The sequence below is a fragment of the Anguilla rostrata genome, chromosome 7 (genome assembly GCF_018555375.3).
Source record: "Anguilla rostrata isolate EN2019 chromosome 7, ASM1855537v3, whole genome shotgun sequence".
Taxonomy (NCBI): domain Eukaryota; kingdom Metazoa; phylum Chordata; class Actinopteri; order Anguilliformes; family Anguillidae; genus Anguilla; species Anguilla rostrata.
The window spans coordinates 25,658,394-25,666,339 of NC_057939.1; positions in this window are offsets into that span (position 1 = coordinate 25,658,394).

Genomic DNA, 7,946 nt, shown 5'->3' on the forward strand with positions numbered 1-7,946 from the left:
TGTAAAAAATAAATAAATAAATAAAATATATAATTATAAGAACATTTCCACTTAACATTTGGGTTTTTTTTCATGTGAGCACAATGTGTTCCTAATCTGAGCCTTAATCTCTCCTCCTTTTTGCAATGCCAAATATGGCCACAGCCCCTTGGACCTCACGGGCCTCTATTTGATAGCCATGATGGTGAGGTCATTTCCTGCCAAGGTTTTATTTTTTGTTGCAGCAGTGATTGTTTGATGTAAAGCTTAGCCACGGCGTGCTAGCAAATGGGCTATGCAGTAGGCAAAAAGGCTGCTAATGCCTGAATTAACACAAAGCCCCAGAAACAACCTCTGTGTGTCCTTAAGATAAGCCACGGCAAACAAACAACATCATGGCTCCCTGTTTTCAGTGCAGGAGATGGCATGGGGGGGGGAGACATATCCTCTTTAATAATCTGTCCTTCTCCATGATGTTGGACCAGGTCCATCACTTGCACACGGGTTTGGTTGGGGGATGGAGTGGCGGAGAGACCGTGTCTGACTGCAAAGGGGCATTAAACCCCCCCCCTCCCAATTCCGCCAAGCTCGGATCAATTAGCTAGGGGAACAAACACCTGGCCACGGGCACAAAAGGAGTTAATTTGGCTGTAAAAGAAAAACAATATGGGGTTGTGCTGATATAAAATTACCCCATGTATAATGGTTATCATTACGCCATTTATCAAAATTGGCCAGTTAAGTAAACATCTGGCTTCAATAGCAGTAGAGTAGTCTGTAGGGTTTGGCTGTTCTTGTGTCCTACATATTTTCTAGCTTTTTTTTATCAGTGCCTGCTGTCTGCGATTTGATGAAACTAAATAGACTGAAATTCGGCTGATTGTGTTTCGCAAAAACGACGGGAGGAGGGGGCTATCGCAAATGAAATTTCTGATTGCCTTTGGTTTTACATTCTTCCTCGGACGGACGGACTGAACGACTCAGGGGGAATGCAAGCATGACCTTTTCCTGTGAAAGGCGAAGGGGGCTAGGCGGGGGGTGTACCGCTAGCCACTGTTTGACTGGTGGGAAAGGGGGGGGGGGGGTTTAATAAGCCAGGCGCTGGAACACCGTGTACCGTATCTCGACTCGGAATTCTGAGCGCCTTCATTGCCGTGGCGACGAGCAGCCCATCTGAGTCAGCCAAGTCTGTTGAAGTACAACCCCCCCTTCTCTCCCCCCCTCACCCCACAGCCCAAAATTGGAGTTCCTTCTGTGGCTGCTTGGACACCTAACTGCACGTACAGAGCAGACCGGTAATCACCAATGTTACTGGAAAAAAGTAATCTGTTATTTTCTAAAATGAATCTTCACTCCTGCTCCTTGTTAATGACCCTAGAGTCACTATTTTACTTTATATATAGCAGATTAATAACCAGGTTAAACTGTTGAAAATGTGTTTTCTTTGAAGTATAAGATCATGTTGAGGATATTGAGACACTTGCTGTTCTAAGGATATTTCGATGTAGGCTGCATTCTAGGAACAATCAAGGAAACCAGACAATTTATGTTAGACAATTTATAACATTTGCTCTCTTTTTTTTTCTGGAAAGTGCTAGCAACTCAAAATTGCAAAAGATTTTTGGTAGTTGGCCCATTCCTATCCCGTTCCCATGGTGTAGGTCATGATGTCCCTGGTCTGTATCACATACCGCATCAAGCGTACACTCTGATCAGCAATTTGCCTCAGAATACCAGCTGCCCTGGGCTGCTGGGTGGCTCACAGTGTTAGGACAGTGTTCTAGTGCGTGGATGGGCCCCACAGTCAGGTATCTGTTAAGGCACTGTTCCAGTGTGTGGATGGGCCCCACAGTCAGGTATCTGTTAAGGCACTGTTCTAGTGCATGGATGGGCCCCACAGTCTGGTATCTGTTAAGGCACTGTTCCAGTGTATGGATGGGCCCCACAGTCTGGTATCTGTTAAGGCACTGTTCTAGTGTGTGGATGGGTCCCACAGTCTGGTATCTGTTAAGGCACTGTTCCAGTGTGTGAATGGGCCCCATAGTCTGGTATCTGTTATGGCTTTATTCCAGTGTGTGAATGGGCCCCACATTCTGGTATCTGGTATATAGTACCAGAACATACTTTGTGTGGACATTTGCAAAATGAATAAATATGGCACATATACTGTATCAAAATTGCTTAGCTAGTGCATTGTTGATGTAACTATGATTTAAAACAAATCATATATATCGCAAGTTGATATTGTGGCATGGTTAGCCAGCGTATGAATTTACAAGGTTGATGAAACCATTTGACTGGCAAATGACCACATGTTACAGCTGACTAGACATGCTTAGCTGATTGTTTCTTCTTGGCAGGTTGGCAGGTTGTACACCACCATAGAATGTGCATTCTGCCACCTACTGTACCGGAGTGCTTATCTGTGGACCACTTCTTATATGGTTACAGTCTGATATCTGACTCAGTCCATATCGGAGCTTGCCCATCCTGCATACTGCAGCAAGGACCTTCTCAAGAAAAGGGCAGGAAAAAAAATCCAACTACAAAAAATATATATATATTTAAAAGACTACCAGCTGTCCTCTCACTCACTCACTCATCTCAAAGTGCCTGTCAAACACCTTTCAACCATGTTCACAGGCAGCGTGTGTGCTTTCTGTGCTCATGGGCAAACTGCTCCATTTGGAAAGAAAAAAGAGAGAAAGAATTGCTAATGGAGATTTATTGTGGGGAGTGGAGGCGTGTGAAAGCGGAGGCTGAGATTGGGTGCAGGCAGACACCACGCTAACATCGCGCACTCTTCACAAACCGTCACACGTTTTTTTTTTAGTTTTTTTTTTAAGGGGGGGCAAGAGAATGCGGAGCTCTCTCATTGGCCAAGCCCCAATGCGAGAGAGTGAATTATTGGCTGCTCAGTCATCACAAAAATAAGAGAAAATAAAAAAAACAGCACGAGTAAGTTTAGAAAGTTTTACGTTTTACCCCTTCACACACACACACACACACACACACACACACACACACTCTTCCCCTCCCCCACCCTCTCCAGCCCGCTCCACAGCCCCCGGTCTGCGGCAGCACGTTCACCTTAAAACATCTTTACTGAACATTACACAGCGCTGCGGCCCTGTACGGCAGCCAAATTTCTATCAGGGCCGTGATTTATGGCGCTGGATGCATTCCTCAGCCCCACTGGGAGCCATTTAGCACAAGTACAAGGATGGAAAAGCGGTGTGCATGCAGAACTCCAGCGACATGTTTCAGTCTGGCCATCGTTATATGTATGCGTGCACGTATGCATGTATGTATTTGTGCGTGTGTGTGTGTGTGTGTGTGCGCGTGCATATATAGAAGCTTGACCACACGAGGAAATTTAATTAGCCTTAGCAGTTAGTCAATTGTAAAATGCCTCATTAAGTCACATCCCGATTGATAATATTTATCCATTTGATTTTTTTTGTCAAGCAAATACCTCCAGGAAATGAAGCATTTCAGCTATGCCTGTGCTGTCTAAAACATCAACAAGGTTAATCAGATAAAAATAGAGAGAGGGGGAAAAAAACTGGCCTGTAACCCAGCTGTTGTAGAACTGTTGAAATGGCCACAAAACCCCCTTTTGTTGCCGCAAACATGCTGTGGTCACCTTCGGAAAATTATGTTGGAAGTTAACGAATTACCCGCCAAAAAAAAAAAAAAAAAATCTGGGTTCTTTGCCACCCCAGCCCCCCTCGGTTGAATCGTATAGAGTTAAAATTGCATGCAGGTGCACAGCAGAGAGAGAGAGAGAGAGAGTGACAGAGAGAGAGAGAGACTAAGTCAGCCACTTCTTTTGTTTTCTGTGTTGTCCACGAGGGCAAACTGAAAGCGTAGTCCCACTGGCATGGCGCGTGCACTGTAGGCAAGGTTACACCTTTAGGACACAACATACTTGTGGGAGAAAGGGGGATGGGCTGGGGTCGGTGAACCCCACTCCCCACCGTAAAAGGCCCGACAGAGGTCCTTCACCTTCCGAAGAAATTAGTGATCAAAAAATTAATCCCAAAAATATGGAGGGGAGAACAACTATTTAGCAACTGCTATAATGTAGCCGTGCACACGCACAACATCCAGCAATGCTTCTTCTTTTTGGCAGATGTTCTTATCCAGAGCGACATGCGGAACTTACATTCCCTACATACAGTCCGTTTATAGAGATGTATATTTACTGAAGAAATTCAGGTATCTAGTATTTTGCTTAGGGATACAACAGCTGTGCCCCAGCTGGGAATCAAACCTGCCTCTCTGTCACAGAATTCCTGCTATGCTTCTCTTTCGTCCATGTTCTTATATCTAGATAAATCAGAAATAAATCTTTTGTAGCCCTACTGTGCTTGCTCAGCGGAGCTGAGGGAGAAATAAAAAATGTCAAAAAACAGCCCTCGCGTTCAGCGTGGCGAGCTTTCGGATCCTGTCTCACGTTCAGGCTTTCTCTGCCCTAATGCATCCCAGTCCTCAGAGCGTGTTAAATACAGGCGCGAGGTGGGAAAGGTCCCGCACCCTGTGGGAACAGCCCAAACTCCTGAGCGTAAACGCGTACCGTGGCAAGCTGGGACCTGGCGAGAAATCAGTAGGAGAGAGAGTACAGGCAGGGATTGTGTGTGTGTGTGTGTGTGTGTGTGTGTGCATACATGCAGGCATGGGTGGGTGTGTGTATGTGTGTGTGTGTGTGTGTGTGTGGGGGGGGGGGTTCATACTTTAACAGTTTTTCTTCTGGCTCACGGATTTATACAGAAACACAAGAAGTTGAACACAACAGACCCATAAACAGAGCTAATAAAACAGAAAGCAAGCTGGAAAGTGGTATAACTGCTTATAGAAAATACTCATCGTAACGTCAAAAGAAAGGCTCATTCAGGAATATGCCTCCCAGCAAATCATAATGTTTTCAAAAGGTGAGGTTCAGTCTTGTTGTAAACATCCAGCGTTTCGTAGAATGGGTCTCCATCCGTACCTGCATATTTCTGGCTTCCCTTTTTCTGCTTGTCCGCAAAGTGGCGCTTCGGCGATTGAGCAGGTCTCTGACTGGCGTTAAACTGATGTGTGCCTTAACCCCCTGGCATATTCACAGCCCCCCCATCACCATGGAAACACCGCGTAAGAGACCACTGGTTCTGCTCCATTCCAAGGGGCTCTGACAGCCACTTCCTGTGGCACCAGGGCCTTGTACTCCAATCTGGGGGTGCAGGGGTTTTTATTTTTTTTATAAAATCAGTAGAAATGTTCACATTCCACAAGGGGACCCTGTTTGTGTTTTGCACTTAAAGGCATATGCCTGTTAAAATCAGGGACCAGACTAAACTATCTGAGGTCAGGCTGCAGGGGTCATTAGTCTTGTGTTCTAGGATAGACGCAGAGAAAATTCATTGGCTCGCTCTTATTCTATGGTATGCAGAAGTGCACTGTTCTGACCCTGTGCATGCACGGCTTCTGTGTTCCATGAAGTAAGAGTGAGGTAAAACTATGCTAGATGTAGTTCTGCTGTAAACATTCTTAGTTCCCTTGCTTACAGCAATACAAGAACACCAACAGAAAAAAAAGACATTCTTTAGAAATTATCAGTGTTTTCGAGGAAAGAAGGCAGGGCTTTCATTGAAAATGTGACTGACTCATTGACTGCTCTGTCGTTAAGGAAAATATTTCACCCCCTGTGACCCCCCCAACTCCCCCCCCCCCCCCAACATTCTCTGTGACAGAACATAAGGTAAAAAAACTGTAAAGATTAAAACCTAAATAGCAGAGAGCTAAGCAGATTAAGCTAATTGTAATTCTCCTGCATTACTTATTGAACTTGTATTCTCTGGCCCACCGTCATGCAGTAACAAATAGGAAAGCACTCTAATGTCCTTTCAGAGAATCAGCATCCACAGGCACAAACAAATAGCCGATAAATAAATAAATGAATAATTCAGTAAAAAATCTTTAGAAAGACTGAGGAACAAAGGGAATCAGCAGTGATACAGTGAATAAAATTTAAAAAAGAACAAAATGTCAGGAAGAAACAGGAGACTGAGCAAGGGAACCAGGTAAACAAACGCAGTCGAACAGTCGCTGTGACACCTGTGGGGAGATTGACTGCACTGGATCTCTGTGGCGATTTACCTGCCAGGAAGCCTGGAAAGTAAAACCCAGATGCGCACACACACAACACCCACACACACACACACACACACACGCACATACACACACACACGCACACACACACACACACACACACACACACACACACACATACACACACAGACACACACACAGGCTCTGATCTGGATTGTATCGGTTACATATACAGTACATGCAGGTATATGACATGGCCTTTGCTAGCTTTGATGACAGACTGGCTGGGCGGCGCCAGGGTCCGTTTCAACACCGGGGTTTGAAGTGAATACTTTACAATGCATTATGGGCATTCAGCAGGCACTCTTATCCAGAATGACCTACACTGATTTTACATGGTATGCATAGTATCCATTTATATAGCTGGCATACTGAAGAAATGCAGGTGGTACAGGGTACAAAGTGTCTACCTGACCACGTACAACTTGTACGTCTTCACATTATATAGACTGCTGCCGTCTTGCGACATTCCTCCAACTGAAGCTACCACACCCTTCCAGCATCCTCACGGGAGAAGCTGTGCAGGATTGACAGGGCGGCCTGGATTTGGCCTAAAAAGAATGTGTGTGGCTGCAACCACAGCACCACTTGACTATGTGTAGCCCAGGGACGGTTGTGGCCGGGTCTGCGCCGACCTCCATAGACCCTAGTGCAAGAAATTCCTCTCTTCCCGTTCTTCGCAAAACTCTAATATTACGCTTGTGTCGGCTGCTTGACGCTCGCCCTCTTGCGGATGAGGCAAAAGCAAGCCTGCAAGTTTACCTGGAAATACATAAAGGCTTTACAGAGAACCTGGCTTGCTCAGTATGGGTAATATCATGAATTTTGTCCAAAAATTCTATCATTCACTTCGCACATTCGGGGAGGGCATGTACAAGAGGGAAAAAAAAACTTGTGAAGTATGTTAGACTTTCAGTGTCAACACACCCACTTCATTCACACCGACAGATTATTATTTATTTATTAAAGTTATTAATAACTATTGTAAATTATATTTTTTAACACTTTTCTTGTTCCCTGCTGGTTCTTCCGGCTGCACAAATGTCATAATTCATCATTCAGAAGCAAAATTAATAGACATAACACAGATAAATAAGACATTTTTTCCCCTATTGTTGTACTAATTGAACATTTGAATACTGCCTCTTGTGAAGTAGTATATCTCTAATTATCGGTGAGATGAGAGCCACTCTTAACCCAAAAGAACCATCAAAGGTGACCATCGGTTCTCATTACCCATCATCCCGCGGGGGTCCTCTCTTTACCTCACGTACCCGTTCGCTCCCAGGCAAACGGACCATGTGCTTCCCATTACCGCAGCCTGTCGAGTCTTTACGCCGCAGCCCAACCGGTGCCTAACGACGGCTACTCTTGAATTTGGCGGAAACCACAGTCCTGCCTTTCAAACTTCGGTTCTGCTGCACCACATGAACTCACAGCCCGTATCCCAGGTGCACGGCTGCATATTCAATGTTGTATCAACTCTTACAGAGTACATTTCACTCTGACAGAGTACACATGATCCCGCCTGAGCTCTGATAGGGTCGTACCTGTGCGATGTTCCTCCGCCACATTTGCAGACCTTGAGTCTGAGGAATTACTGGACTATTTAACAGCGAAGCACAACAAACTCTGTCTCTACCCCAGCGAAGGGAAACATCATCATTGTCATTATTAACAGGCCTGTCCGGGATTCTTTCTCGAGCAGGCATTTATTTACAGAGTACAACAATCCGATTATAAGGTTTGTTAAGCCCTGGCGCGTTTCTTTGTGTTATTTTTTATTTGCTGTCTAAATGAAAACAGGCTCTACC